Source organism: Choristoneura fumiferana, chromosome 24, assembly GCF_025370935.1.
Source record: "Choristoneura fumiferana chromosome 24, NRCan_CFum_1, whole genome shotgun sequence".
Lineage (NCBI taxonomy): Eukaryota > Metazoa > Arthropoda > Insecta > Lepidoptera > Tortricidae > Choristoneura > Choristoneura fumiferana.
In genome coordinates this window covers 861,953-888,475 of record NC_133495.1, presented here as the reverse complement: position 1 = coordinate 888,475, position 26,523 = coordinate 861,953, and the positions used below count along the sequence as shown (strand labels likewise).

General features: G+C 37.8%; 1 protein-coding gene across 2 annotated transcripts in view; it reads right to left on the bottom strand.

Moving 5' to 3' along the window:
• Positions 1–26,523, bottom strand: part of LOC141441798 (uncharacterized) — a 51,650-nt gene that overhangs the window by 23,869 nt on the left and 1,258 nt on the right. The window lies entirely within an intron of this gene.

Sequence of the window (26,523 nt, the reverse complement as noted above, 5' to 3'; positions counted from 1 at the left end):
ACAATCTCCAAGTCCGACCGGTTGGAGAATGTTCCCGAAGTATTCTTCAAAGGGCTCTGTTATTTTGTGATCAAAGAATAATTCAATCAGGAAGTTAACAACTGCCGGCGCTGTGCAATCGAAGGCACAGTCAAGCACAAAAGTAGTTAAACCCTTTAGTACTTTTTTTTTTTTTTTTATTCGACTGGATGGCAAACGAGCAAGTGGGTCTCCTGATGGTAAGAGATCACCACTGCCCATAAACACTCGCAACACCAGGGGGATTGCAGATGCGTTGCCAACCTAAAGGCCTAAGATGGGATACCTCAAGTGCCAGTAATTTCACCGGCTGTCTTACTCTCCACGCCGAAACACAACAGTGCAAGCACTGCTGCTTCACGGCAGGATTAGGATTAGGACTTCGTCGCGATAAACAACAACACTGGGACGGTTTAAAATGTTTAATTTCCACAGATTTGCTATGAAACCTCACGTTCGAAGGGTTATACTTTTGATTGATAGTAAGTATGCATTAAAAAAAAATTATGCACTGACTTAAGTTTTTAGGGTTCCGGAGCCAAAATGGCAAAAACGGATCCCGTATAGTTTCGCCATGTCTGTCTGTCTGTCTGTCCGTCCGCGGCTTTGCTCAGGTACTATCAATGCTAGAAAGCTGTTATTTTGCACGGATATAAGTATATGTAAACTATGCCGACAAAATAGTACAATAAAAAAATAAAAAAATTTTTTTAGCGTACTGTAGACGTAAAGTGGGGGTGATTTTTTTTTCTCATACAACCCTATAGTGTGGGGTATCGTTAGATTGGTATTTTAAAACCATTAGGGGTTTGCTGGGACGATTTTTCGATTTAGTGATTTGTTTGCGAAATATTCAACTTTAAAGAGCAAATTTTCATCAAAATCGAGCTAAACCGCTAAAAAAGCTAAAAAACTATAACGGCTAAGTTTGCTTGAGAATTATTAGTAGTTCAAGAGTAAATAGCAGCCTAAGGTATAAAATATACCTAGACTTGGAAGATTCCGTATAAAATACAAAATCCTTAGAAAAATATACTTAATTTTTTCATAATGGCTACGAAACCCTATTCTGGGCCGGTCCGATAAGCTCTTGGCCGGTTTTGTTTGTATTAATCTGAACGTAACTTTTAAAAATAGCTTTGACTGACAGATAAACGGATAAAGTTTTTTTTTATATAAGAGGGGGCAAACGAGCAGACGTGATAAAGTTCTAAGTTTCTTATAAGAGTTTTTAAGCCTAAAAGTATTTGTAGGTACAAAGAGGGAGCTGCATGAGTTAAGTCAAAACGACTAGATGTCTTTGAAAAACACGGTTTCCACAAAAATTTACTTAACAAGATTGGACATGGCCCTTCGAAGGTTAAGTGGTTTGTTTCTCCATGTTACAATGAGCCAGAGAACAACAACGGTCAGTTGAGCCACGCGCGTCACACTTGGCCCTCGGCCCTTGGCGTGACCTAGTTGCAGCGTGACGCACGCGCTACGTCACGTCACTTAGGGTTGCCACCTATTGTTGCCACAGTAAAAAGCTGTGATTAAATAGGACCATTCGATTTACAGAATGGTTCTCTTATTACAAGGAGATCTAGCTGCGTTAAGCTAGGTTTTTACATATTATGCTTGCCCGTATAATTAGTCTACCTTCCATACTAATTATTATACTAGCATCAAACCAACGGTTTGTCGAGCCACTGCGCGTCACAAATGGCCCTCAACCCTTTGCGTGACACTAGCCTACGCTAGTTACGGCACGACATTGTTAAGTGTAAAATTGATGTCTACGCAATAAGTACCTATTTGCTTAGTAGCGACATCTCTTGTCTGGGTGAGCGGTTGGTTCCGAAAGAGTGTGACGCCTGTCGACGCCACATAGATGTCGCTAGTGCTGCTGCTTAAGTAGCAAAGTAGAAATAAGGAACCTAGTATGCATAGGAAAAATTCGTGTCTAGATTCCTGTCCAGCAGTGGTGTAGGGGTTATAGCACGCAGCACGGAATGCTGAGGACCTGAGTTCGATTTCCAGTGCTGGTCTCTTTTTCTGGTTTTTCTGTGCATTCATGTCTGTTTGTATTTTCGAGTACCTATTTAGTTCAATTTGTTTATGGCGTATTTTAGCAGATTGTATTTAGGCAAATACGTTATTTTCCTACTTCTACAAAACTCTATCTTCCATCTTAATTGTAACATGTACCAGCAACCATTACGTCACACCATGAATCACGATTTGCTTTCGGACTTCAGCGTGATCTAGCCCTATACTACGAAGTGCAATATTCAAACTTCGTATCTTGCCGTCTCGCTGACGCTTATATTTTTTAATTCGAGAGTGATAGGGACGGTACGATACGAACTTCGATTTTCGAATTCCGTAGTAGCCCCTTAAATAGTTGCAGCGTGCCGCATGAAAGTTTTCGTTATCTACGAGTGCGTATTTGTAACTTATTTGAATCTTAAACGGCGAGAGTTTGAGTTTAAATAGTTATACATCTCAAAGCGCATTAGCGCACCAGATCAGCTTCGTCTACAGAGACACGCTTCACGCTTAGCTCTCGGCCCCAGGCGCGACCCAGTTGCAGAGTGACGTCACGCTCCACCCGAAGGTTTAATGGTAAGCTGCAGGGATACTACGAAACTCGAAGATAGTGTCGTGCGTTCCCTCTGACACTTATACTATTTAATACGAGAGCGAGAGGGACGGTACGATCCGAACATCGATTATCGAACTTCGGAATAGGCCCTCAGGTAATATTCAATAGCGGGACTTAAAATATTACTAACCCCGCAATATATTTGCTGTAATATTTTTTTTTCAAAACTAGGTTTAACAGGGCCGGGCTAAATAACCGGCTAAGTGTGAGTCGGATTCGTCCCGTACAGATTTCCAGGTATCAGTGTTAGCATAGGATAGAGCATAGCAGCCAAAAAAAACAAGTTTTTTTGTTGATTGTGCCAGAAGAGCGGTGTCGTACTACAACAATCCGAATCCGTAAAAATACGGATTAGAGTCATCGTAGAACTATTTGTACAGTAAAATCAGATGACGGAAATTGGATCTAGTGCGTAAACTACCTACCATACAACAAGGGTTACCTTCATACCAAATGGTTTTAGGAATTGAAAATATTGTTCATACTAAGTTTAGTATAAATATATATATTTTTTTATATAAGAGGGGGTTAACGAGCAGACGGGTCACCTGATGGAGAGCGATCACCGTCGCCCATGGACACCCGCAACACGAGGGGAATCACAGGTGCGTTGCCGACCCTTTTAGGAATTGGTAGGCTCGCCTTTTAAAGATCCCTAAGTTGTAACGCTACGGGAATGTTGCCGCTGTAAGCTGATTCCAGATCTAAATAAAAATTAAAAAGACCTAAATAAATATAACACAAATAGACGAATACTCTTATAATATTTCAGTACGGCTGATAGCCATAAACACGCGTGCAAGGCGAGGCCTGTTGCCAACGTTGCGCTAGGGTTGTCTACTGAGGGAGTTATTCAATGAATCGTCCCTACTTTTAAAAAAGCTCGTAACTTAAATTTGATAATTTTTGAGAGTGAACTTTATGCGTATTATTTCAAGGGTCGATTTTGTTGACGTATTGATTTGAGATACGAGATTTTTTCAAAGTAGGTACTGACGAAATAGTCATTGGGCAATTGACACCAATTGACCTACTCGCAAACTGAGTAATAATGCTTGTACAGTCAAGGACTTTAATTCATGAGCCACAATGGAACCATTTCACAGAAAACGTCATAGTGAAATCGCATTAATAAACAAGGAAAATCGTAATGACTTTTCCTTTGAAAAGGTTCCATGCGTAACCACCATGAAATGAATCCTTGACTGTACTAGGGGTGCTGAGTAACTGATAAACTTACTTAAACATTAATCATAGGACAAATACAAGACTAGAACAATCATTTGTATTTTCATAAGAAAATTGGCCCCGATCAGAGATCGAACCCGAGACTGAGCATAGGTAGTAGTCAGATTTGTCTAACTATTGGCTATCCAGTCAGTTATACTATTCGATGATTGCTTTAATATTCCCTCTAACGTATGTTTTTCTGTCTCCAATATGTATATTAAATGTTTGTCTCTTTCTCTCTCTATATTAAGTTTAATCAATAGGCTCTTCTACATCTACACCTGAAACTTAGGAATTTTCCTAGTTCAGGGTAATGTATGTTATTTGTCCCTTTTAATAAGTGTAGCCCATAAGTTTGTTAACATTGTACTTATGTTTATGACAGGTAAATAAAGATTATTATTATTATTTTTAAATTCATCAAAGAAAGTATTGTATTTATTTATTTAGATTGCATTTATTTTATGTGGTAATTCAGAAAGAAACATACTTATTACATATTTGGTAACTATTATCCGGGGCGCTATTCTCCGTTTAATTTAAGTTTTGAATTAACGATCAAATTGTAACACACGTTTCTTGATATTTCGAACACAAATGGACTAAAAATACCTACTTGTACATTTATTAGCGGTATTTATTACGTTTTTATCATAGAAGTTAACACAATTTTAAATAGTTTCTTTGTTTCATTTAAAAATGTCTTCAAATTTTACCGTTAAGTTTCAAATGTTTAAATAAATGGAGTTATAGCTTTGTTGAGTTTTAATGGTATAAATTAGTCCCGAATCGTTTCTTACATAGATGTTTGTTAAGCTGAGGCCGCACTGCGGCTAAACCGCCGCGGTTATTAACCGCGTGTCTTTTTTATCCAAATAAACCTTAAACCGCCAGTGCGGCCGCTTGCATTAGTTGACTTGATTCATAAAGTCACGCGGTTAAAAACCGCGGCGGTTTAGCCGTAGTGCGACCTGGGCCTTAAGGGCCAAATATTGCAAATTGAATTTCACCCACCTCTATCAGATCATATTAGTAATTTGTTACAGATATGTAGTTTTGATAGCAGTCATAAAATGATGGTCAGCAACAAAACAAAGTTTGTATTTAACCTCTTTTTTTTACAAAACAAATATTTCCATCAAACTTTTCACATATAACTGGCAACCCTGAGTGCGACAGCAGAATAGCGTGCGACGTGTCTAATTAACGAATATGTTTAGGAATATCGCGCCGAAATAATCAGTTGTTCGCTTTTCGAGTTTTAGAAGTGTTTCACGACAATACTTGTTGACAAATTATACGGGCAATTAAAAATGCAGTTATTCAATAGCTGCTGCCCGTATCCATCCATATTTTTTTATAGCCCGGTAAAGTGTCCGATTCCCCTTTCTGCCGCCTAAGTCTCTGTCGAGAGCATACTCCTGCCACTGCATTTTTTTTTTAAAAGGAAAAGTTACTGACCCGTAGAAATTTAAATATTTTTTCACTTCTCATGCTCTTAAAATGTTGCTTTAGTCTGCATATCGGGACTAAAGCCCCTTTTTATTCTCTAGGGATTAAGGTATTTTTTTTAATTTACGTTAGGAACCCCTAAACAGCCAACACGGTGTTTGTGAATGCTGCAACTGAACCGCGCAACAAACTTTTTTTGCTATTTGAATTTTGAACAGATGGCCTGTCTATTTGTCGAGCGTACGTTTTTAAAAAGTAATATTGTAATTTTGAACAAAAATTGTTTTTTTTCTTCGCATTTAAAGTGAAAAGTAGTGTTAACGCGAGACTAAACAACCATAATGCCACTCGAACTATAACATCTCGTGTTTTAGTTCCTTGTTGAACAATCTACTATTTTATCCTCTATTGTGGGGTTACATAGAACTATAGAAAAACAATCTGCACTTCTTAAAAAAACTTTGTTTAGGTGTTGAAGGACTGTTTGTATTATTAATTGAGCGAAGCAAAGGTGCTCTTATGAAATTAAATGGACATTAACTCAGGGTTTTGACAAACTATGAACAAGCGGCGTTTCTTTGGGCGCGGCGTGACGAAAACGTGCTTCAAAATACCGTCGCCCATAGACATCCGCAGCACCATCAGGACTGCAGATGCCTTGCCTGCAGTTTGGTTTTACTTTATTGATATGTATAGTCACAGCACGGGAATATTAAGCCACTTGCCGGTAGTGATAATTTAGCAGACCATTATAATATTTTTAATAGGTTTATAGTTTTTTTTTCATACACGGGCATATGCCAAGTATCATGTTACTATTGTGTAAGATTATGTAGTTTTGTATCAATGCTATTGTTGTGTCGGATTGTTGTTTACGTGCCTATCTTTATGATTGTTGCATGCTGGTAGGGAAGATGAATTTAGAAATCGGCCTACTATTTTTATAGGGGGGAATATATACAGGTGTTGTTGTGATCATCATCTCAGCCGTGGGACGTCCACTGTTGGACATAAGCCTCCCCCACAGACCTCCAGTTGCTTCTGTTCGCAGCGGCCGCATTCACCGTGAACCCGCAGCTTTTACCAGGTCATCCGTTGTTGTGATGTTATACCATTATTGTTTAGTTTTCGTATGTATTCAGATTATTAGTAGTACAGACGTTAACAAATTGTCATTAATAAAACTTAGGTCAATGAGGGCTATCGCCAAGCTATCGCGTATGAATTCGCCACTAGAGGCGCTAGTGTAGCGTGAGGTCTCCGAAATGTCAAATCTCATAGTTTTTGGGTGAGCTACGCGGGTTTATTTATAATTAGAATAATTTTGTGAATATTTTGCAATATCTGAAATTAATTATGGCAAATATGCGTTCCGGGGCAATGAATGTCTGTGTTTTGAGACAGTTTTGTCTTTCGGAAACCTTTGTCCTCCCTTTTTTCCGAACAAAACGGGGAGATGCAACACTGTGGCATGCTCAATATTTTTATGGTACGGTTTTTAGGTGTATTAAATATGATTTTAATCTAAACTTTGTTTTCACGCCCGCAATAACAAACTTTAAAAGCCATACTTAAAAACCTCACGCAACAGTGCGCCATCTAGTGAGACAAAAAGCGATTGCCCTCATTGGTGTGAATTGTCCCGTGATATTTATTATTATTATTATTATTAGCATTACACGGCCAAATTACCTACGAACAGTTGTAAATGGGTCAACAATCCAGTGTTGTGACTGTGTTCGCAAAATATCGCCTGTTTCAACAATAAAGTAGGTGCTGTTGTCGGTCTAAACAACACACAGCCTAATACTCACTCAAGTTTCCCCGTAAATCTTGTTATTAACGGCTATCACGATTTAATTGTAAAACAAATAAACAGTAACGTACATTGTACTATTACTACGTGCTCTTGGCTCTGCGCCAAAGCAATGTTGGGTACGAGCAATTTTTTTATACCGCTTGATCAGAACTGGAGGGCTACTACGAAACTCGAAACTCGAAGTTCGTGGCGTATCGTCCCTCTCGCTCCCGTATTAAATAGTATGTGTCAGAGGGACCGCACGACACGAACATCGAGTTTTGAGTTTCGTAGTAGCCCTGCTGTTTGCTTTAAAACTTACCGCTCTTATTTTTATCGAGAAATAAATGAGGAAAGACATCGGGCGCGGCAAATGAGACGCTTATTTTGTTCTTTATTTAATCTGTGATGGCTATTTCCGAGGTTTAAAATTTTATAAATAAAATATAATATGTCCCTTTTGCTTAGTTTTCTTTGAATCTTATTGACGTCTTTATTTGATTAAGTATTAGTCATAGCTAAAAGCTGGAAATAAAATAGCAGAAGCAAAGGTTAAAGGCCAAACCACAGACTGAAAAATACCAAACAGTTTTAATTATTTTTGATGGTTTTCCTTATTAATAAGCAAACAATAGAAATATCAATTGAATTTAGTTATTGTTTTTATTAAAGACTAACTTTCAGCCACGATATCGCTGGTGTAAGCCAGTTTAGGTCCAGTCCAAGTCCAGATAAGTTTAGGGAATTCAGTTCCAGGAAATTGCTAAACTTATACCTTACTCTTACCTATAGCGTGGTTTTAATCTACGTTGTATGAAGATCATCCATGCAAAATTTCATATTTTATCTGCATTGTTTGTATTTTATTAGGACCTCGAGGGAATATTATAGATTCTTCTTTTGCATTTATAATACCTATTAAGTATTATTAGCAGGACTAGTGTTGTTGTAACAGTATATGAAAAATTCTTCAATTCGTCGTTCTCATTATTCCGCGGGAACTATGCAATTTTCCGGGATAACACTATTCTATTTTTCACAGGTCCTTAAACTATAAAGGTATATTCCAAATTTGATCTAGAAACATGGTAAAATCACGGTCCAAATTTCGTCGACAAACTGACGGTTACTTTTAAAAAATTTTGTGCAGTAGGTATAAACTTTAAACTAAATGGCACAATACTTTTTAATTCTTTTAGCGCGATGAACAACGGTGTAGTGCTGTAAACCGCTAGTATAAATAATCACACCGCTTTGTTGGTAGCACTGATATCGCATGTAAACTGACCGCATCGTGTATTCTCGCCATTATAATTTTATTTTCGTATCTCGGCCTCCATGCGGTCATAAACGGGTCGTCGCAAGTCCAATAGACGTCATTTAGTGTTGATTATTACAAAATATATTGAAGTTTTTGCATATCTCGATGCGCGGTAAATTGATAGAAGATTTTGAAAGTTTCTTACGCCTTACTTTCATTGAGGTAGCGGCGGCCATTACGAGTACGTTCAGAAACGGTAGATTGAGATTAATAAAATAGTGTCTTGCATAAAGTTGGAAGGAAGTTACTGGAAATCGAACCCAGGTCCTTTGTATTACGTACCGCGTGCTATACCGCTACACCACTGCCGGTCAACCACCACTGCTGGTCACTGCTGGTGGACCAGCAGTGGTGTAGCGGTATAGCACGCGGTACGGAATACCGAGGACCCTGGGTTCGATTTCCAGTGCTGGTCTTATTTTTCTGGTTTTTCTGTGCATCTATATTTCAGTTTGTATTTTCAATTTTGAAATTAGTTTGTCTTTAATTTTTTCTCCCAAAATGTATCATCTTTAAGAGCGCGCAAACATTTTGTCCCAACTCGTCACTGGCGCGATCTCCGTCCCACGGCCCGTGTTTCGCCCGCACACAACCACGGTTTGCTGTGTGCGTACGATGCGAGCGTTGCCGAAACATTAAACACATCTTGATCGTTGTACATTTTCCGTCGTAGTAAAATTAAGAAAAAAAATTGTTGCGATATAAATATTTTTATTCCTTAACATAATAATTTATTTTATTACTTACAAGCTTTTTACTTATCTTGCCCTGTTAGTATGTTAGTTATTAGTAGGTATGGATAAAATTTTGGAAGCTAAACTTGACTAAATATGCGTTTTCAGATTAAGTTAAAATTTTACATACGTGTGTAAATCAAATGACAATGCAGTATATTATTATGATTTATGAAGCCTGATCTGATGATGGAGCTGGAAGGTGGCCGTAGGAACTCTGTAATAAATCTATATAACCACATCGACTTTGGGCTCGTTTGATTCGTCTTGACAAGTACTTTGGCCCTAGATGGCAACAACGTATAAAAATTACAGTCAGTAAAAAAAGCTGGCAATAAAAATTTAATTTTTCAGTGCGCGCAAAATATTTAGTTTCAATGTTTCTTACGCATATGATGGTATACTGTGTGAGGGCACGTAATAATTAGTAAATAAATGAATATTTCATCATCATTGCTCATAATTATTTTCATCTAATATCTTTAACGAGCAATTCCGAAATCCCCGATATATATATATAATATATATATAGATATATATATATATCTATAAACCTAAACCTATATTTCGGCGATAATGTGTACGTGTATATAAGATATTGTATGAAATTTTACATAATTAGGCCTTAAAACACTCGTGTGATGCTATAACGATATTCACTTCGCTGGTATCGTTAACCCACACTATGGTTTCAAGACCCCTCTTTATGTAACAATTGCATAAAATACTATTAGTAGATTGTACACTACGGGGATAAAGCACTTATTATGTCACGGGTACGGTATTGAATCCTGAGCGTAACGAAGGACTCCAGATTTAACTCCCGAGCGCAGCGAGGGTGTCGTGCGTTAACTCCCGAGCGAAGCGAGGGTTTTAAGATGGAGTCCTTAGATCAGATGGAGTCGACTTCTCTGGGAGTAGATTATTAACAATGCGTAAGGCGTCTAATTTAATGGACTACGGAGTCCAATGACATTTTAGTAACAGGAATTTCATTAGCTATCGTACATGTTCGGAGACAGTCTATCAAAACTGAGTAGTATCCTGGAATGTTTAATAAACATTAATCTTCATTTTATATGATTTCACTTGGTACGTACCTAATAAAATACTGTGCAAACTAGACAAAAGTATTATTACTGAATAAAATTGTGGCAAAATCTAATTTTTTTAAAGTTGAAAATGCGTCATACATTTTACATATTGGGACTTATAGAAATCTCATGATTAGATATATTCGACATTTCAGCCTGTTCTATTTTCCGTCTGAAAATAAATGCAATCTTAAAATCAAGAAAGTAATGTTATCATAAATCCGAATTGGATTAAATTTAACACAAAAACGTATGTAGGTATTATTGATCCTGAATGTACAGTAATGGGAATTAGTATTGATAAATAACCTTTTAATGGTAGTATAGTACCTGATAAAAAAATGCTATCTTAAAACCAAAAACAGTAATTTTACAGTAACTTTAATTCCGATTTGGAGTGAATTTAACAAAAAAATATATTTATGGAACTAGATTTCTATCTTGGATTTACAGTAATGGTAATTAATAATGATGAATAACCTTTTCTAAGCAGCTCATACTGTGTTAACAGTACTGTGTTTTTTCATCCCAAATGATTTTCGTTTATTGCCCATATCTAAGAATATAAGACTTTTACTGTACAACAAGATTTTATTTACTTTTATATCATACTCACTATCATACTAACAAACATACTAACAGGGCAAATTAAATAAAAGCTGTAATAACTTTAAGTTACATTTAATTTTTTTAATAAAATATTTTTTTGCTGACTGTACCTTTGTCCCTGGTTACCACCTAGGACTCGTCAAGACAAATCTAATGAGCCCAAACTCGATGGGGTTATGTCGTTTTATTACAGAGTTCTTGTGGTTACCTTCCAGCTCCATCATCAGATCAGCTTCATGTCATAATAATAATATTACATTGTTATTTTATTCACACATGCACGCAAAGTTTCATCTCAATCAAAAATCGGGAAGTGGGTCAAATTTAGTTAATACTTACACACTACATACTAACATACATACTAATATGGCAAGTTAAATAAATGCTTGTGAAATGTAAAATGCATTTACCCGTATTAGTTTGAGTGAAAATTGCGAAAATTTAAAACATTTAATTTTAACATGTAAAATTACTTATCAAGTATCAAGCAATTGCGGACACGCTATAACTATCGGGTGTTTGCAGTAAAGGTTGATAACCTTGCGGAGAGCGCAGAGCGATACGTCCGTTCCTTGGGAGAGCCCGGCGCTTTCTGAGTCGTAACTATTAACGCGCGCGGTTATATAATCGATTTAGGACCCAAGTTTAGAAAATTGTCAAAATTAAATGAGCTATTATTAAGCGCTGAAAAAAATATTACAGACTAAACATTTCCTGTAGATTTATAATAAAATTGTTTTATTGGCAAATACATCACAACAAATGAGATAAAAAATGATGAAGTAGACCGATTTAGACTTTTTGAAGAATGGTATTTGAATAATAATAACTAATATTTTGATACATATGATGACCCTATGTCTTAAAAGACTATATTTCCTATTATAAAATACTAAAGTTACACTGTTTGTGGTGGGTTATAATGGAAATATTTCACATGAAAGACAGCTCTGACGCGTATTTTTGTAAAACCTCACTAACAAAATGATTTGGCAAAAAAAAATCGCTGACGGAAATAAATGGAAATTACCGCTATACATCAGAATAAGAGTTTATCTATATGTTACATTAGTTTTTCCTTAAAAAACGTAAGCATTTAGACATTAATAAGGCATTTGAAAAACCTCAAAATCGCTGAATGGGCAATTTTTCGTTTGCACGCTCTTAAGTAAAAGTGAAATAAAGTGCCCGGTTAAAGTGTATCCTTTAGAAATGGACTTGAAAAATGTATAAAAAAAAACGAAATTCAGATGTAGAATTATGAAAAGGAAACTAAAACTACTGAAATTAACAAAAATAGTAACTGGTATGACCAGATCCAAGGTCTCCATGTCACGTGTCGAGCACAGTGTATATTTTCTGTGTGGAGTGGTGAAAATCATCACCTCAAAACAGTAATCATACTTATAGATGATACATTTTGGGGAAAAAAATGAAAGACAAACTAATTTCATTTTATATGGACTGGTTACTACCCGAAATTGTTGATTCCCGTTGTTGTTGAGCTCGGGGAATGCCACTAAGGGAAAAAGAATCTTCATCAAAAATAACTGTAGAACCTCCTCTGGCTGAAGAAAAAGAACTTTCTTCTACATATCTATACTTTTCAAGCGACGAAAATAGGGAAAACATCGCTTCATGCTCCAGACAATCAACTTTGGAATCTCCTCTGACTGAAGATAAATAACTTTCTCCTACATATCCATACTTCTCAAGTCACGAAAATAAGAAAAGCATCGCTTCATGCTCCAGACAATTTTGGAAGAGCTATAAATTTATTTAAAACTAATTGTTGCCGTCGATTGCGTCCGCGCGGAATCCGATTTAGAGCAATTTTTTATTATATCCAAAAATATTTATTTTCCGTAACATAAAGTATCCTAAATGTTGATCAGACTAATAAGCTATCTTATAGAGAAGGATTGACAGCGTGTCCATTACCGGATTATGGTACAGAGGACGCGATTGAATTCACCATCTCTTTCTACCCTTATCCTATAAGTATCGTTTGAAAGAAAGAAGCGGTGCAAGTGACTGCGATTCTGACTTCGTTAGACAATTATATCTTCAGAGTTTAATAAGAATAAGATACTGACTAGACTCACTCTAGGTACCAGTAATCTCTCTAATTATATCTCTACATGTTTTAAATTTCCATGTCAAGGTGATTATGTTAATTTCGCACTCAATACGGATCTATGTGCATCATATTTCAGGATTCACGATCCTTGGCTTTTCAGAAATTTGATAATTGGCACATTGAGTTCATAACATTGAGGCCTTAGCAATTTGGTTTCCTATAAGCCTATAACAAACAATAAGTGTAGACGTGACTCTTCCTCTTCGCTAAAGCTTATTTTTTATCCCTTTTTTTCCTGTTTTACAAACGGCAATTACCACAAGTATTACTGCTGTATATAAGTATATCTACACAAGACCCGAAATCGTATATTTCGTTGTCTGTTTATCTGACCTTATTTCTGTTAATTTAAAACGTCCATATCCGTTATTTTTTTTCGTATTTAAAAAAATCTTTCGCATGTCAGTTTTTAAAACAATAAAGTTGTATAATTTTGTCATATAAATAAACAGTTGATTGGGTATTAAATTTTTATCTACCTCTACATAAAACAAATCATTAGTGGATTAAATTCATTAGTCACAGAGTCCTTTCGTTGATTAGCCCAATATTTTCCGAAGTTTGTGATCCGGCAATGACTTTTGAACTGTTCTGCCCGGTTTCTACCCGGTTCCCGGGGTATCAGCCCCAACATCCGCCTCTTGATTAATTTTTAATCCGAATCAAAAAGGTTTCGTGTAATTAAATTTTAACTTGTAATTTTGCTAAAATGTTGATTTACGAACTGTCTAATTGAAGAAGAAACCTAAAACTCAGTAGTTGTAGGACTTATAGGTAAAAAACTTAAGAATATAATCTGTTGTATGTATGTAAGGTGAGTCGAGGCAAGCGCGCCGCAGGGGGTAAGCGCGCCTACCATTAAAATATCGAAAAGTATCATACTAATAACGACATCTTACAACCACGGACCTAAGACCTGACCTAAGACCTGTAAGATGTCGTTAGTAGTGCAATATCAATACTTTTCGATATTTTATTAATGGTAGGCGCGCTTGCCCCGACTCACCTTAGGTAGTAACGTGTCCGTACCGTATACAGATAAGTCGACGTTCCATATTCGAAAAATGACTCTAGTCCCATATCAATTCTGTGCACAATACGTACAACAAGTAATCTTCTTAAGTTTTTTACCTATATCTACATATGTGATGTAATTCCACCATTTTGATATTCATATTGCGTCGCCATTTTGTTAGAATGAAAACCTGGAATGCGAAAATCTAGGCGTCGAGACGCTTTAGAACCGCCTACGTTCAATTTGTGAAACATATCGTACAAGACTGTGATAAGGATGTTTATAGAAGTTCTTGCCCGCGGTTTTGCTCGCGTTAAATTTGTGCTAAGGGCTAACATAGACACTTTCCTACGATCCTTTTTTCCGTGTTCGGAGGATTATAAGTTTGTACCTTAATACAGATATAGACAGAGGTTGTTTGAGACATAATGGTGCAATTTAATATTTCGAATTCAAATGAACCCGCATTAACTACCTTCGGCTACATGGTTTAGAACTAAACTTTGGGGGTCAAATCGAGACCCTGGCGAAAAGCGCTGCGAAAAAGCTTGGCATGCTTTCTAAGGTTAGGCGATACTTTACTGCGGAGCGGAGCAGCTCCTTAGCCTCTACCGAGCCCAAGTCCGGCATGGAGTATTGCTGTCACTTTTGGGACGGCTCTGCCCAATATCAGTTGGCTGCTTTAGATTCGGTGGAACGGCAAGCGTTGAAACTCATCAGCGGCGATTCGGTGGTGAATTTTCGCCACCAGTCTTCGCCACCGCATTAGAGTAGCTTGTCTAGGTTTTCTACAGATTACGGAAACACGCTCTGTCTGTCCCTTTTTGCTTCTTTCGGCACAATGTTTCGTTTCTTTCTTCCTATTTATTGATAAGATAACTTATATAAAGTTGTCTTAATTTTCAAGTTTTTATTTTTCTTTTTCTTGTTGTGCCGAATTTTGCGAAATAGATTTATTATTTATTTCATAAGTCAACAACCAAGGGGTTATCACTAAGTCAGACAAGTTTGTGGCACTATATACGAGTAGTAAACGATCGTGTTGAGCGCCGAAGTGACATGTGAGCTGCGCGCGCCGGTCATATAATTGATTGTGACCCGCGCGGCGGCGCACTGCAACCTACAAAAATAGTCGCTTTTCATACTACTTTCTATGAAATGCGAAAGCCATCATTAACCCTCCGACGCAAGAGGGGTGTTATAAGTTTGATGACAATATCTGTCTGTGGCATCGTAGCTCTCAAACGAATGGACCAATTCCGATGCGATTCTTTTCCCGTGAAAGCGAGTTTCCTTGCGGTTGTTTTTGGCTATGTTTTATTACAATCAGTTCAACCGTCTTTGAGATATTAAACTTTGAAATAAAAATCTCAGGGGTTTTTCAACTCTTCTAAGTTAGGTTCTACTAAACACGAGCAGTCATTTTGTCGCTTATCTAAAAGGGAGCAGGGCGCCAAAGGCATGATTCGCCCGGGGCGCCTAGATCGCTAAGGCCGCGTTTCCACCAAAGATGTGCGAGGATGTGTTGCGAGGAATCTGTTTCTCATTAACCAATAGAAACGCTTCATTTACCTATCCTCGTACAGCACATCTCTGGTGGCAACAGCTGAGCCGTTTTATTGGTTCATGAAAAAGACATTCTGGCTGAAACGCAGCCTAAGGCCGGCCCTGAGATTAAAGATACAGCTTGTGATATTTCTGCGTGACGTGGAGTGGCAGCTTTTCGGCTCTTTATTGGACGTTTGACATGGTGATGGGAGCAATTTGCGCGTCACACCGCGTCACCAGCTCGCACTAGAAGACGACTCTATTATTATAGAGCCAATACGTCCCGACAGGCTTCAGACTAGTGAAACTTTCTTACTCTGAGCGCCTCTGCTTCATGGTATTGCATTAGAAAAAAACTGTATACGTGACTTGAATACGAAATCTGTGATAAATATTTTTTCCCAAAGCGAAATTAAAGTACTTATGTTTCCAATTGGTTTCCAAGTGTTAAATAGTAAATCAGTCATTTCTCCGTTAGTACCTACCGTGGCGTTTGGTATGAGGCTTTGTACATAGGCAACGAATACTCTACTTATAATTAACACGTTCTACCTACTCATTTTTGTCCACAGGGTAGAGAGAGACATGTTGTATAAGTATTTCGTTGCTTAGTACTTATAGTACAAGCTTTGCTTAGTTTTGGAACTAGGGAAAGTGTCAGTTTTCCCATGATACTCGAACTCATAAAGCTAAATAGACGGATGGAAGAAAAATACTTACATATATGTAAATCACGCATTTTTTCTCCAAAAATTCGAAATCAATGTAAGATCAGACACTATCCTAAAGTTTAACTAATTTATTGTGACACCGCCTGTAGGCTAAATGATTATAACCGAGTTCTAACTTTTACTTTGAAATTTGAGCAGTGACTTACAAGTCTAAGCTATATCCGGAACTTCCTTCTTTTAAACAACAAATGTCAAGAGAGAGTCGGCCCAGGGCAACGACCTCGGATGATTAAGCTAAAGCTACCTCTCCACTCTCGCAGACTATTTACAAAGCGAGTCAACATGTCCAATTTTACAAACCTTTAAGTTTTAACTTGCAATGCTTCTTTGTCTGTTAGTTTTGATTATCTTGCAAGTCAAATCTCATCTATATACGCAGGTCGGGTTAAATTGAAATTTGACGTAGTACTTATGAATTTAAATCTGGTGACAATAGAATTATATGGTGCTTCAGCCAGGATTGTCTTCGCAGGTCGGAACTCCTCGACTTGAAATTTGGTAGGGAAATGTAGTTTAGATGACAATGCAAGTACAGTCAGCAGAAAAGCTTCTATTAAAAATGAAATTTTTAACAAACAATGATTTAACTTGTCTTGTTTGCTGTATGTTGTTGAGGCAAATCTTGTAAGTTCATTTTGACCCACTTCTAGTGGCCGGATTGACTTGAAATTTGTTAGATATAGATATGCTAGCCAGCGCAGTCGCATACTCCTTACTTTGTCGGCTGAACATAAAGCTGGTTTAAGACAGAAAAGTTCGCACCAAATTGCAAAGCGATGTCGTCTGTGCTTGTCGTATGTCATACTTCGTCAGCAGGGTTACTACGAAACTCGAAACTCGAAGTTCGTGTCGTGCGGTCCCTCTGACACTTATACTATTTAATACGAGAGCGAGAGGGACGGTACGATACGAACTTCGAGTTTCGAGTTTCGTAGTAGCTCTGCTGTCTCGCGAGAGTGTAGGGCAGTTTAAGTCAGTAATTCTTGTCACGTCCATAGCGCATTACACACATTGTTGCGCGCATGTGGGCAAGGACGCGCCGGGAATGGGTAATGTAATGAGATCCCGGTTAACTTTAATAACGTTCATGACTGATTTCTAGCAGGTTTGGCTTTACGAAGTCTTATCCTGCTGATATTAAAAATGCGAAAATTTGTAGTGGGTCCCGTTCGCGATTGATAACATTGTAAGCCATAATGTAATGTTTGTCATAATGATTATTTGCCATAACTTTTTTTTCTCTAAAGCTATAAAATTTTCAGGAACTTAGAAATTTATTTTATTTATTTATAAATAAATAAATAAATATTGTGGGACACTTGACACCAATTGACCTAGTCCCAAACTAAGCAAAGCTTGTACTATGGATACTAGGCAACGGATAAACATACTTATATAGATAAATACATACTTAAATACATATTAAACATCCAAGACCCGAGAACAAACATTCGTGTTATTCACACAAATATCTGCCCCGGCCGGGATTCGAACCCAGGATCTCAAGCTTCGTAGTCAGGTTCTCTAACCACTTAGCCATCCGGTCGTCAAACGTTATAACAGTTTACATTTTAGTTTTAGGCTTACCTCAGTTAGTTGACGTTTTAGGATGAGTAATAAAAGTTTTATGAATGATGACTAGTAAAAATTATGACAAACAATATTATCCATACTAATATTATAAATGTGAAAGTGTGTCTTTCACGTCGAAACGGAGCGACGGATTGACGTGATTTTTGGCATAGAAATAGTTTATAGGCCAGAGAGTGACATAGGCTACTTTACCCTGGGAAAATGCACAGTTCCCGAGGGTTCAGCGCGCGATAACCGAATTCCACGCGGACGAAGCCGCGGGCAAAAGCTAGTGACTTATAAAATTATGGCAGTCGAAAAGATCCCTCACTGATCACATGGGTTCCCAGTTCTATGACTATCGTTTACATAACACAATTGTTAACCAAAGTCAAGGAACACTTACGAAACGCCATTGTTTTTAACGAGACTATTTTTAAACTACATACCTAATACGTTTATTTGCATCATAAATATTCATAATTGGCGCGTATATTGTTGTACGTTGTTTTCACCGGACAACGGACCGTCAACAAACGCGCATCTTTGTATCATCATCATCATCAGCAGCCGGAAGACGTCCTTAGAACGGCACAATGAACGACAACTCGCCACTTGCGAACTCCACGGGATTCAGTCCACCTGGTGGGAGGCCTGCCTTATCTGTTCTTCGAGCGATGTAGCCCGCCCATTGCCACTTCAACTTGCTTATTTTTCCAGCTATGTCGGTGACTTTTGTTCTTCGACAAATTTCCGTATTCCGTATTTTTTTGCCGGATGGATGTTAGCTTCAAATGTCGTCTCTAATTTACAGAAGACGGGCGATACACCAATACTTTTTGACACTGACATGGATGACCGCTCTTTCCTACGCCGAACTGACCCTATACAAGTGCAAAATTGGAACTTCGTATCGTGCCGTCCCGCTGACAATAATATTATTAGTGTACTGCCTTTTCGGCGAAATATGTTTCGCCAAATTTCGCTTAGCACCCAATCTGTAGCCGAAGTTTAATTTGGCAAACCATTCGTTGGCATAACTTTACTCCGCATTTTTCTTATTTCGCAACATTTTTATATTGCAAAATTTTACTTCATCACACTTTTATGTGGCAAATACTTAATTAATAGCAAGCGTGGGCGAATAACAAATTGTCAAATAACATTTGAGCAATTTTTATATTGCAAAGTTTTACTTCAAAATTTGTGCGAGCGAGCGAAGCGAGCGAGCAAGACGGTTCGGAGCAGAAGCGACTTGGATAGTTAGGTTCAGAAGGCTAAGGCTTCGATGTTTGTTTTTTTTTATAGCAGCCAGGATAACTGCCACTAGGAAAGTAGGTTGTATGCCATTCAATAAGTTGCTAAGTTAGGTATGCCAGTCAATACATTTGACTAAAACATAAATGACATCTTAAAAAAATCACAGGTAATAATTAGCATAATAATAATTTATCAAATAATTAGTTGGGAAATGATATCTGTGCGAAATGTTGAGTTGGGAAATAACATTTCGCCTAAATAAAAATATGGGATAAATAGTTTGGGAGCTAATAATTTGCTAAATAATTTTCGCCGAAACATTAGTAAACCAATATTATATACGAGAGTGAGAGGGACGGTACGATATGAACTTCGATTTTCGATTTTCGTAATAGTTAGCCCAGTTAGTTAGGGAATAGCTGTGCCCTTAGTGTAATTTTCGGTTACAAAATACCAATTTATATGGAAACGCGAACAGCGCCTCTAGCGGAACGTTTGCGATGTTCGTGTTTCCAGACAAAATTGAGATTTTAACGCGAACGCGATCGCGACGTATTTTGTAACCGAAAACTTACACTAAGGGCTCTGATGCATCCGGCAAAATTCGTTCACCGGACAGGTGTCTGGTGCACACATGTCAATGATGAGTCATACAACACTGCGAGTCCGGTAAAAAACTGTCCGTTGTCTGGTAAAAACAACGGAAACATACAAGCGGCCTAAAGGGATACCATATTCGTCTGTCAATTGATATTTAGGTGCAGTCCCGATCCGTTGTTTGGGCGGCCGGTCACGTACATTGGACCTTGCCTTGTTAAATCTATTTGTTCTCTTCCTTATCGTACATAGTCATTGGTCCGTGTTATTTATAACCAGTAGGACATAATGTTATTTACCGATGAAATGGAAGAAGTCATGAAATAAAAAGTGGAATCGACTACAAAAAATACCCTACAAACATTAAAATATTTTGTAATAGTCAAAATATCTTTATTCAATTTATAACAAATATTAATTACCATTATCTTATTCTATCATTTAATTTTAATTCAAACATAATCTTCAATTAAATAATATAAAATACTTATAAATTACTTATTACCTGTGAAATACTTATTGACTAGCTCCGGTGGTCAAGTGTGGTCTTCATCATCAGTTCCAATTTAAAATGGTGATTTTCAAAAGCATGAGTTACTACTAAATATTCACAAATCACCATATGTGTCGATGCAATATGCATTATTAGGATCCACTCGTCAGATCCTGATTTGGTTGCTATGGGACCTACAGGTATTCCCATACCTCTATTTATTGTGCCCAGTCCAAAACTTACGACTGCAACCGGCGTCAATAAATATTCTAGCGAGGTTGCATACTATTTCGATAATTTAATACTTACTGGGACTGTGTGATTTTCTTCTAAAAACTTCAAAGCGCAACTGACAAATACAAATCACACAAATCTCTATAGGTACTAATACTCTTTGACACAAAACATGAGTGTAGAGTCTGTTAGAAATGAAGTAGAATTACCAAAGAATTACTGACTTAGCAAAGCACTCGAATATCTTTTAAAATAATGAAGACATTCAAAAATAAATGCAATCAACTAACTTAATATTGTTAAAATATTTTTGGGGTGTCTGAGGTTTACAGTTATTTAATTAACACTTTGTTAATCAGAATCTCGGAAACCCCTTATACCAAATTTCATCGAAATCGTTGGAGCCGGTTTTTGGGGATGACAAATCGATTTAGCTTGGTCTTATCTCTGGGAAAACGCTTATTATCGAGTTTTAGCCTGAGCAAAGCTCGGTTGCCCAGGTACTTAAGGTAGAGCGAGATTGTCTACAATGCTCCGCGCCTCTCAGAAGGCGCCATCATAATTTAATTTTGCACTGGAAACTGGAAGAGCGCCCCTTGCCATCTGGCTTCTAGAGCGCCGCTCCCTTGCTCTACCCTCTATCTTGCTAAATGTATAGAAAACATTTAGCAAGCATTTAGAAGAAACAAACACGGGAGCGCCGAAGTTCGCATACTCTTCGCTAGTCATACCAAGTCCGAATCATCGTTTGGCATTTTTTTTCCCACTAAAACCTTACATATAGTTTTCTGAAATTTTTAAATGGCCATTCTATAGAAAACTATAGGTTAGGTTAGGTTTGTTTTATAACAATTCTGAAAAATAATTGGATTTAAAAAAACCGGCCAAGAGCGTGTCTGACACGCCTAAAATAGGGCTCCGTAGCCATTACGGAAAAAATAAGTAATATTTTTCTAAGGATTTCGTATTTTATACGGAATCTTCCAAGTATTTTACTTAGGCGGAATTCTCAAGAAAACTTAGCCATAGGATCAAATTTTTCTATAGATTTACGCTCGATTTTAATGAAAATTTGCACTTCAAAGTTGAATATTTCGCAAACAAAGCACTGAATCGAAAAATCGTCTTAGCAAAGCCCTAATGGTTTTAAAATACCTATTCAACGATACCCCACACTATAGGGTTGGATAAGAAAAAAAAATCACCCCCACTTTACGTCTATGGGTGGTACACTAAAAAAAATGTTTTTTGAATTTTGAATTGTACTATTTTGTCGGCATAGTTTACCTATATATCCGTACCAAATTACAGCTTTCTAGCATTGATAGTCCCTGAGCAAAGCCGCGGACAGACAGACAGACAGACATAGCGAAACTATAAGGGTTCCGTTTTTGCCATTTTGGCTCCGGAACCCTAAAAAGTGTTATGACAAACGATCGTTCTGACAAACATTACATTTCGGACTTCCAATAAGTATGCGAGCCAATATTCCGCCGGTATATTGCGGAGCCGGTTTTCTCTAGACATCCAATCGAACTTGAATATTTTTCACTCACTTTTGTAGCAATGATTTAAATGTTAATTAGTTAAACGTAGACCGTACTTCATATTACATCCGTCGATTCAAATATTGTAACCCTTGTGTGAAGTAAGCCGCCTGCCGTGTCGTCGAGGTTAATAATACCCATCCTTTCAAACGGAGTTTGTAAATGTTATACAATATTATAAGATTCCTGCGGCAATAGCGGCTTGGAGACGTTCTTTTGATGTTTATTAAACCTTTCCTGAATATTTCAGAACGTTGCGGTGGAGCAAGCCGTTCTACAGTACGGCATTTATTTGGATGGAATTAAACGAGGCTGACGATTTCTTCGCGTTCGTCACCTTCACATATTTGACGTAAAATGCATAAGCAACGATAGGATATTGGATTGGATGTCTCATACCAAAAGTCAATTGGGTAATGTCACTAGTGTCCTGGGTGAAAAAATATTATTCAACGTAAAAAGAGGGATCTTATGAGTTTGAAAAAGACATTTTGTTTATTTAAAACAACTTTTTAAAGGTTAGCACTGATGTTCTGAGCAGCTGTAAATAATAATTTAAAAAAAATCACAAGATACGAAGCATTCTTGCATGCTGGCGCCTTTAAAAGGAAACCTTTAAGCGTTTGCTGACGTTGTAATTAAGTTATTAAACTGAACAACTGTCTTGTGTTTATACAACATGGTCGCTAAAGGATCTGTACCTAATCTCATACATACATAGAATAAACGTAGCCCGGCTAAGTTAATGTGACTATCTCCGGCTACAACATTTATCTGATGATACATATAAAGCAGGGTGGTTGGCAACACTTGACCCCCTAGACAAAAGGCGGATATAATTTCACGTCAGCGTAACCGCCCCGGAGTTCGCTTATTTAGATCGAGCGCTCGAAAAATCATCCGAAAATAGTGAAAGTGTTGTGTTTGAAATACGAAAAGAACAGTCGTAGTTATCGCTGGATTTCGTTTCCTGAAATGCAGGAACATATCACGAATTTGAACTTTTTTTGGTGATGTTCATCTGATGGAAAGTATTTACTTTATAGGTAGTAAGTTAATTACAGATGGCCATTGGGGCCGAAAAAGTCTTGAATGGAGACCGGCGGATCGGCAAGCGTAACGTAACACATCCACTAATATAACAAGATGAATGGATGACTTGGTTAAAGCCGCAGGTGCGATGATGCAGGCCGCTTCCAACTGAAGAAGCTGGAGGTCTATAGGGGGTATTTGGGTCCTAATAGGAGTCCTATGGCTGATAAGATGACGATGATGAAGTTAATTATGTGTTTTGCACTGTCCTAATTCTATATTTCGTAACAACACAAATAAATGTTTTGAGTTTGAGTTTATCTATTTAAGACAGGGGTGAGGTAGCAATATAAATAAATAAATAAATATCAAGGGACACTTCACACCACTTGACCTAGTCCCAAACTAAGCAAAGCTTGTACTATGGATACTAGGCAACGGATAAACATACCTACTTATATAGACAAATACATACTTAAATACATATTGAACATCCAAGACCCGAGAACAAACATTCGTATTATATTCATACAAATATCTGCCCCGGCCGAGAATCGAGCCCGGAACCTCAAGCTACGTAGTCAGGTTCTCTAACCACTTGGCCATCCGGTCGTCAAAGATTTAATTTACTGATATGGACTGGACATCCCCGCACAGTAAAGCTTACTTAATTCGATAAATTCTTTGAGATCCAAGTCAGCCAGCAGTGAATGGCTATGCTCATCAACTAGGAACCTAAAACCGAATACTTGACCTGAATCCAAGCTGGTAAGAGCAAGCCCTAACTAGGATCTAGATATCAATCGTCCCAGAAACCCTCAGTAGGTACTAGAGGCCGATTTTAGAGCCCTTCAAATTCGAGATCGTTGCTGAGATAGGAAGTGCTACAACTCTGATGAAAATGTAGGAAATAGAGGATTTTAACTCCCGACGCAAAAGAAGGGGTGTTATAAGTTTGACGAAAACGTCTGTTTGTCTGTGGCATTATAGCTCTCAAACGGATGGACCCAATTCGATGCAAAATGCGATTTTTTGACGAGGAAGCGAGTTGTCTTGCGATGGTTCTTATATGTTTGATGATAATTGGTTTTTAGAGATATTGAGCTTTGAAATGACAATGACGAGGGATATCCAACTTTTATAAGTTGGTTACGCTGTAGGCTTTTCGACGCTAGGGGTAGTTTTAGACAAACGATAGCCAAGTACCTAGTGAACCTGGCTACGATGCTTGAGGCTCCGGGATTAATCTCCGGTCGCAGCGGACATTGTATGTATGAAAAATTCGAGTTCTAAGTGTTACACGAATGAACTTATATACGAGTAGGGGAGGTATACGAACATAATGTGCTACTTTTCAATTGAGTCGCAGTTTTACACTAAATTAAGCAATTATATGTGTGTGTAGATTTTTTATATATTGAGGTCAGAGGATTTCCGAATCGGTAGTAATTTTTTTGACATAGACTAAATTGAATAAAGATATTTAGATTTTGACTGACTTCGAACGAACTAAAGCTTAACTGTTTAAAAATAAAACTAGTAAGTACGTTTAGTTTTAGGCTTGAATTTTCGTGTTCCAGTCCTAATGTAGAGTCATCATTTTCAAGGCTATGTATGTCATTTTCATCTAAAGCACGATTGTGGAACAATGACGCTGTTCATATTCACATTTGTTATATTTGGCACTTGGAATCTAAATGTCTAATTACGTATCATCACACAGAAGCTAATGGATATTCCTACTATGTTCTAACTAGCACCGGTCGTGAAGTAGAGTAAGAGCGGTCACAAGGCGCCAGATGGCAAGGGATGCCATTTTCCAGTTTATAGTGTGAATGATGATGGCGCCTTTTGGAAGGCGGAAGCGGTGTAGACCAGGGATCTTACGGAGCTCCGATTCCGTTTCCGTTAAGTCGGAACTTCCGTTTGGTTTTACACATCCGGTTCGGTTCCAGTTCCGTTACTTTTGACACAGAAGTTATATCGGATGTCAATGCTTATTGCGGCGGCCGAACTTGAACGGCGTAGGTACATCAAAAACAAACAGGTTTATACTGTCATTCGCTCAGCGCCCCGCTTGGCTACACTAACATCTCATCCACCTATCACTCAGGCTCTGGTTCCGGTTCCGGTTCCGATTCCGTTTCTGGTTCCGATAAACTAAATTGAAAACATCCGGTTCCGCTTTCGGTTCCGATAAAACCACATCCGTTACATCCCTAAGTGTAGACAATCTGGCTCTACCTTGATCAAGGGCAGTTGGCGTTGAATATGATTCTACTGCCAAGTTATAAAGAGAGTGTACTCGTACTGGTAGATCATTCTGAACACTACAACCACTTATTCACTTTTTGTGCTGTACCTAATGAGTGTTTAATCACAACTTGCTCATATTCTAAACTTTGTATTGTACCGCCCGTGCGGTACCCGTTTTTAGAATAGGACAGACTAGAAGGTTACTAGAAGTCAAATGTCCAACGACTCTAAGAATGAACTAAAATAATTTGCTTAACCCACGACCTCGTGATAGCTACGTTTATACAAAAAATGTGTGTTCCTCCACCTCCACAATGTAAGAACAGACACAAATCACACACACCCAATTATCACCACCACCACACTACACTGAAGTGTTTCTTTTTAATCATGAGAGGGAGCCAAACGAGCAAGCGGATCATCTGATGGGAAATTATCACCACTGCTCCTGAGTACCAACTATTCATGGAGAGTCATTGGTCCGTTGCCGGCCTTTGAAGGAAGTATAAGCCCTTTTCTTGAAAGCCCCGATGTCATAGTTGTCCGGAAACTGCTGACGGAAGTTGATTCCACTTCACTATACGTGGCAGGAAGTGCCGAGGGAAATGAAAATTGGGTTTCGAACTCAATCAGAGCTCATCTTTATTCTAAGAATTATAATACTCTAAGAACCTTAAGAAACTCTCTCTGAGGACTCCAAGAACTTAAAAATCAAGTAGCAGTGCTATTAAGCATGTGCCGTGCTCTATTTTAGTGCCCGTGCGCTGCGCCCGCTTTTAGAGTAGGATAGACTCATTTCCCATGGGTGCCGTAAAAGATAACTAAGGTACGTGCTTAATGCGAGAGTGGACAGCAGCGCTTGTTGGCAATTACGGCCTCATATATATATGCACTTTACATAGGGGCCAATCACGGTAAGTTTTTTAACCCCTGACGCAAAAAGAGTGTTATAAGTTTGACCGCTATGTGAGAGTGTTATAAGTTTGTGGCACAGTAGCTCTTAAACGAGTGGACCGATTTGAATGCGATTTTTTTTATTTGGAAGCAAGTTTTATAGCGATGGTTCTTAGACATGTTTTATTAAAATCGGTTCAGCCGTTTTTGAGATATTGAACTTTGAAGTGACAAAGTCGGGGGTATTCCAACTTTTTGTTGGTTAGATTATACTCGTATGTAAAAAAACTGAACTCCAGTG